Here is a 7457-nt window from a genome sequence, read left to right as displayed (position 1 = left end):
TTCCGAAAAATGCATCGGACAAATGAATTATCATAGACCATAGCTTCACTCAAAATTTTCCAACGCATAAAACTCAAATTCAACAATTCTAAGTTAATCTTGTACAGGTTTTCATTTTTAATTTTCAACTAGACAATCGTAAATTTGGTGTTTTATACTTCGAATTCCTTTTATTTTGCATAAATTGAACACATAAAATAAAATTCCCTCAGAATAGATGAATATATCTCCACTAAAATTTTTACATCCCCTTTGAATTGCTCCTTATATATTCTGAAACACCACACAGAATTCATTCAAGCACTACATCGATAACAACAAAGTTCTTCTTTCCTTTCTATCGCAGACTTTTATGGTATAACTTTATAAAGAGCAAACTTTTTAAACACCTGGTATGCAGAATCCAAAAGGATGCACAATAAAGATAGATATTTCTGCTACCGTAGGCCTGTTTGAAAAGAAAGGAAAACTTGATAGCGATAAAGGCCTAGTCTTAAAACTGAAGGGACTATGTTAATAAGGTAAACAACTGACACGCGCGAAAGCGGCCAAAATACGGAGGCGATGGAAAAGGAGGTGATAACTATTCAAGCTATTGCTTTCAACCATTGATATGAACAGCTCACAAGAATGTCAAGGCTGGTGATAAACACCTCTAATTTGCCCAGTTGGAGATAGGTTGAGGTCGAAAACCATGTATAATTAACATCTTACGATAATTTTAGGCTATTTAGTCCAAAACCAAATTAAATTAGATACTAATTTACGACAGTTATTATGAAATTGTAAAATGTATTAGTAGTGGTAATATTTAAACTATAACCAACGATTAATACAATTAATTTAAAAAACTTTTTCTCAAATCTGTAAAAGAACCATGTGCCTCTTCGACTATTATCTTCCACATTGTCATTAATTTCGGTGTTTTTTCCTCCTTTATTAAACCCTATTTTTACCACAAGCACATGATGAACCACTATAGCTGTGCCAATTAGGGGGTAACCACAAACTTTACATTTTCCAGGACTAATTATGATTAATTAATATTACACAAGACTACCCTGTCGAAAAGGAAGCGTTCGGGGAAGTGTCCGGGTAGTGTTGCGGGAGTGTTCAGGAAGCGTTTAACGGTACGTGAACGCTTCCCGGCAGCTTCCCGAACACTTCCTCAACACTACCTGACTGTCGACCCTTCGCTTGCCGAACACTTCCTCGCCACTTCGTGGTTGAAACACTTCCCGGACGTTTCCCCGACACTCCCGGAACGCTTCCGAAGCGTGGGAAACACTTCCTCGACGCTCGCTGGACGTTTCCCCGACACTCGACCGCGACCGTTGTCGACACTCCCCGAACGCTTCCGAAACACTTCCGCGGAAGCGTTCCAAGTGGGCCATAATCTGCTTCCCGAACACTTCCGCGACACCTCCTCAACGCTACCCCAACACTTGCCCGCCACTTCCCGAACACTCCGTCCGACGCTTCCCCAACACTTCCTCAACACTTCCGTTTCGCCTGGGTAGGTAACAATAACTGACTGGAAAACTGATACCAAAAACCCTCTACCGATTTACATGTCAATTCATTCCATTATAGATATGAGGGAGGATATAATATAATAAGATGAATACGCGATTTCTCCTTCAATCGGTATTACGCATGAAATACTACATGAATAATAACATATTCAGCTTTGCTTCTTTGGAAAACCAAATCTAGTTGTTCCAATCTCTGAGAAATGGAATGCATCAAAAATTTCCAGGTAGCAGGAACAAGCCCTAAATCAGCCACCCGCTTTTTTAAGAGGCCATACATTTTCAATGAGCTATTCGCAAAACAGAGTTCACAACCGCCATCAAGATGGCTTTTAACGACCGTTGCTTGGATGCTCACGGCCACAGCCGACGCAGCACCCAAATGTTTATCCCTTCGCGGAACACACGGTTTTTCGGAAAGCCAGACACAATTCGGACGAATCTCACAATTAAAAAAATCTGCGCATCAATCCCGCGGCGCTAACTTGGAAGCCTCGTTTCGCCACTTCTTATTTTTCTTCGGAGAGATTCGCATTACTCCGTAGGTGTAGCCCTCGAGGACTGCAAAGAGGAAGCCCAATTCCATTCCTTGGAAGGCTGATTTCTGTTTCCACTTCGATCGCATTTTAATCGGTTCTCAAAAATGACCGCGGCGCAGTCATGAGTGCAATGCGATCTACTATTTCCATTATTTCGCAGTGTAATGTTTGTAATTGCGAGGAATAGCATTGAGCTTGTATTTTGATTTGATAGATCACATAATTATGCATAAAAATTTCCTTTAACACCCCTATTCATATCTTAATATCCCGTTAAACTCAGATCACTTAGTCATTCAGCGAAAAGCGGCGACTTTTGTAAACCCGATTAAATGCGCGGTGGGTGACAACACATTTAGAGGCCGACAGGCCGACTTGAGAATCCTCTTTTCGTATTCGTGGTGTTGCCAATCGATGGTACATATTGCATACGAGGTTTTTACTCAATTTATTTACATCACCTCATCGAATATTCGCCTAAAATTTTCAGAATTACGACAAAAACAATAAGTATATTTGTCATGGATTTCTAAAGTTCAGAGTGACTTAATTTTTGGTAAAGACGAATAAGTCCTGAAGATAATTGGTATTATTAACCTCTTCAAGTCAGAAAGCACACATTTTACATATTTATGTTTTTGATTTTCATTAGGCGAATTAATGAAATGATTTCTACAGCTAATGACTCAATGAAAGCATTTCACCATTCGATGCTGTAGAATACATGACAAAACATTGTCCAATTAAGTCAAAGAGATTAATTCACTTGGTTAGATCACTGCTGGAAGGCCAATTTGTAGGCTTCTCTGTATTTTGGGACGAGATACGGCAAAAAGTGCCAAACGAGACTTCACAGCCAAACTAGTGCACACTCAGGCATACCTATGCCGTTCCAGATTCGTGGAGACACTAGAAGGAAGACGATTCGGCTTTGGCGGATGTTTTGTCACGAGATGCGGATAACAGCCAAGGTCCGAGGGAAGACGGGCTTCGAAGCAGACGAGATGCACGTTGGACGAGGAATGGTTTCGTAATTACTCCGCAGCTAACCCCAGAAAGCGAGAGAAAAAAAATGTGGCGTCTGGCGCACGTCATAACTCACCATCGCGCAACACATGGTCCTCTTCACGACGCGAGACGGTCGGTTTATCTCGATGAGTAATGACGGTCATCACACTCGGAAGTGCATATGCATGACCTACATATCCCACGCCTAGTGGAGGGAAATCAAAATCAATACAAACAGAACGAGGATAGAGCCCATGACCTCTTCACAAGATTTTATTCATGAAAATTTGTTAGCCTACTGCCAGTGAAGCATCTTATACACATGCATATCAAAGGAAATAGTGCTCCAATTCCGCATTGATCCCACTGGTTGGTGGATGGGACAGGCGAACATTATATTGAATCATTAGGGCTATTGAGGACCAGCAGGAAGGTTAGAGAGGAAGAGATGCAAGGAAATAAATATACTACAAAGAGAACTGTGCAAGAGTTATCCCACATTAAACCAGAGAAGGAAACCACAGATTTATATTATTTGAAATTAGACATTAGATATGACAAGAATAGAAGTGCTCTCCACTTAGGAACAGGGACAATGCAGTTTTATTATCCGTAAGTATCCGTGAAGGAATCATTTTAGTCGAGCCAAAACACCAACCGCATCCCCTTGAGTTAATTCTTCAAACTAATGCATGTTTATAAATACGTGCACATGTTGTATAGTAAAAACATTTTTCAAAAAATTAATGATATAAGTGAAACGCAAAAATAAATCTCAGAGAAATATAACAACTGATCACTTTCTCCACTTCTCCCTGCTCTGCTTACAGCCATAACATTCCGAGGTATTTTCCCAAATCTAGAGACAGTTCGAAATATATTTTTGGAATCACAGTGTTTACAACCATCGGCCAAAAAGAAGGGTAGACATACCATTGTTATTAATAGAGTAAAACAAAAACCAAATCCTTCCACCCTCGAAATAAAATTGGCAACTTGAAGTCCTTTTCTGACATAGTAAACGATGACCCTATGTGACACAAGATATGGCTGCACAATCATTCGTGATACACCAATGAGTTTGAGGTAAAAAAATATACCTTCGCTGATTGAGTAATCAAAAATACTTAATGTAACAGTTAAAACCAAAAAGATGAGAGAATTTTTGAAGACACATGATAACGGTACAAATACAGTATATTCTTCATCAAGTTTTATATTCAACGAAAATGCACGCCATCCGCCAACCGTGATTAAAATAAATTCCGTAAATAAGAAAACTGGGCAACAGCAATGAATTTGACGTCGACATTTCACTCCTATAGCAGTGACTTGGCCTTCATCCACTAATATTTCGAAACCCTTATAATCCCGAATTAAAAAGAGCATTCATATCAATAACTCATACAACTTCAAATTTTATGGACATAAACAAGAGGAAGTAGCGCACACAAATATGAAATAAAACTTAAATTTTATGAAGCCATTATATCGGCTTCAAGCTTGAACTTCGAAGAGTGGTAAAAGCAGAAATTATTTGCTGTCAAAACCAAATAATCTAAATTCAAACGAAAAGACAATTGTAAATAAGCAATGCTAGCAACATATTGGTATGCGCTTATTTTAGATACTACGCGCGAACGGTGGTCAATTCCCAGAGCAAAAGATTTCTTTCTAGTGGGCACACATTGGTATTTACAAGTTATCCAATTCACTTCAGCATCACCTGAAACGCTTCTATTTAACATTTTCTAATCCAGAGATGCTTCTGGAAGAAATCAATGTTCAAGATTCATCATTTTAAAAATGAGGAAATGTTCCACTCAATCATAATTATCGTGAAAGCTACATATTTCGCCATTAAATCTTTCAATACAAAATAACACGTAGTTTATAACTTTCCTGAATAGGGCTGAAATGTACAGATTTTTGATGTTACTTAGAAGCAACATTGGGTTATAATGGGTTAAAATCCTCAAGGAATTTCGTAAGTGTCACTGAGAAGACAAACTGAGCTAAATAAAATAGACGAATACCACAGGAGAAAGATTTACTGGCCGTAAAATACATTCCACGAAAACTCTGTAACGATACGGTATTAAGTAACACCATTTGAGCCACATTGAACTATTTTTATCGCGTTACATTTACACGGTGTTAGCATGCCCTAAAAAAATGAAAACCGCCCACGTGAGCCCACGAAGCAGTTGAGGGCTTTAAACTGGTTCCTGGAGAAGAGGTGATACTCTCCGGAAATCAATCCTTTCTCAAGGTCGAGCAAACATCGGAGCGCACTCGAGGAATTTCAGGACATTCATTAACGCCTTAGACCGTATGTACACAACGCAAACATACGCGCTTCCACTTCCATTATCACACGACGACGGACGACTCGGGAGGGGAGTGGTCGTCTCGATTTTATCTCAAGTGGCAACACTTCCTTCGAGAAGGCTTCGAGTAGAAGCTATCGTTATATCCTCACGGACGTTAGGAAACACACTTACTTCTGACCGATTGTGAGAGGGCGAGAAAGTTCCCGCCAAATTGCCAGTCGCGAGAAGTTTTCTTAATTGCTCCGAGAAGCACCGCCTCCGGAATCGTTACAATAATTCCACATGACGAATACATTCAATAAAGGATACTTTGAGTGACGCACACTAGATAAAACAAAGTAAAGTACGTTGGATTCTAAGAAAAATACAAATTCTATCGGTATCGGTCTCTTCAGACTACCATCTAAAGGAGATTTTAAAACATCGTGATCGACAGAGATTCGAAGAGGTCAAAATTATCAAAAACTTGAAATATATTTGTGAGCACTATGAAAAAGCTAGTACATTATACTACAGCAACAACGCTACCTAAACTGTAAGCATTAATGGGACCTCAGACAAAACTTTCGATTTCTGGTATCGGAAAGCTTTTCGTTGGTGACACTCCGATTGTTTGAATAGCGCGCTCAATGTGCAAGTGCATGATGAAAATGGAGATACAACGCACTGCCAGAATATAACTGAAATGATAAAGTCAAAGTTTACTGTTTGTCTGAGATACATTGCTCATTCTAAAATGCAGTCATCCTCCCTTCTCATGTCTTCCATAATATCTATTTAATCTAAGTCTGTGACGGCAGTTATTTTTTTCACCCGAAGTTAGCAAAGTTCTAAATTAACATTATAAAGCAAAATTGTTTGTTATTATCCAAAGATATGGTTTCACGTTCATTTTAAAACAAGATTGAGCCAAGGTTATAGCCCGGTAACCGAGAGCAAGTGACCACCGCAGGAGATGTTGAGGTGTATAAATAGAAGATTTTCCGGATGAACCTCAAACCAGCTCAAATGGGACACCACGATGTAAGAATCTCCGCAACGAAGAAATGAAACCCATGCGCTGAAGGTTAACTGGTGGTTATTACATCCAAAGGGACCACAACAGCTTACGAAGCTAAAGTAATTCCACGGATAAAATTTAAAAACAGTCGAAATTTAGTAATCTTGAAGTAGTTTTACCTGGATAATAACGGGATAAGAATATTTAAATTATAATATGATGTAATTAGTTATGCTGGTATAAAATTTAAGGCACATACACGAGTACCCTACACTGATACCTTTATTTCACACCAATCCAAAACTTAAAGATACTTGATCGATTTAATAAATAGATTCACTTCAAAGATAACAGAAATACGATGTATTTATAAATATAACTTGGGCGATTGTTGTACAAGAGCGAATTGCAAAAATATGAGGTGAGACTAAAATATTTTCTGGATTCTTCAACATATTTCACGAATTGTACGGAAATTACGAGTTGAATCCTTTGAAAATTCCAATGTTAAGTGGTTTTTATGACTAAACTACAAGGATTCATCCACAAAATACAACCATTGTCCCTAAAAATCACAGGATAGATGAGAAAGAAAAATAATCCACAAGGAAAATCAACCATCGTGTTAACTATGCAGAAACATACACAGATATCACCGTTAATGATTGATAAGTGGCTAAAATATATTATAGTACTAGAAAACCATGTTTGTTTTTATTTCTTTAGATGATGTTTTCCCATTTCTTCGGAATTTCCCTCGTTCACATGAAATCCATGGCCTGAAAAATAAGCCTAAGTACATGCGCATACGACAGAGACTCTACAACGAGAACTTGCTGAAACTGAACCGGCCCAGATAGCTGTTGAAATGGCATTTTAAAGGTAAGTCAAGCGAATGTTAAGCCAGTAATGTGGGCAATAAAGGCATGAAGATTGGAACTGTTAGGCAAAGAAACGTGCTAAATTTACTGTTTGCAATCGGATATCTCGCGTCAATTGTGGCTAAAATTAATTTTCCAGCGAGAAAGGAGATAAGAGGTCATAC

The 7457-nt window shown here is 38.6% G+C and overlaps 1 long non-coding RNA gene across 1 annotated transcript in view; it reads right to left on the bottom strand.

Moving 5' to 3' along the window:
* Positions 1-3172: 3172 nt before the first annotated feature.
* Positions 3173-7457, bottom strand: part of LOC124159215 — a 170348-nt gene continuing 166063 nt past the window's right edge. The window contains exon 3 of the long non-coding RNA XR_006864924.1: positions 3173-3284. This is a non-coding gene — a long non-coding RNA (uncharacterized LOC124159215). The remainder of the gene's footprint in view (positions 3285-7457) is intronic.

This window comes from Ischnura elegans, chromosome 5 (assembly GCF_921293095.1).
Source record: "Ischnura elegans chromosome 5, ioIscEleg1.1, whole genome shotgun sequence".
NCBI classification, from domain to species: domain Eukaryota; kingdom Metazoa; phylum Arthropoda; class Insecta; order Odonata; family Coenagrionidae; genus Ischnura; species Ischnura elegans.
Note: the sequence above shows the minus strand (reverse complement) of the source record. Positions and strands in the feature narration are given on the sequence as shown.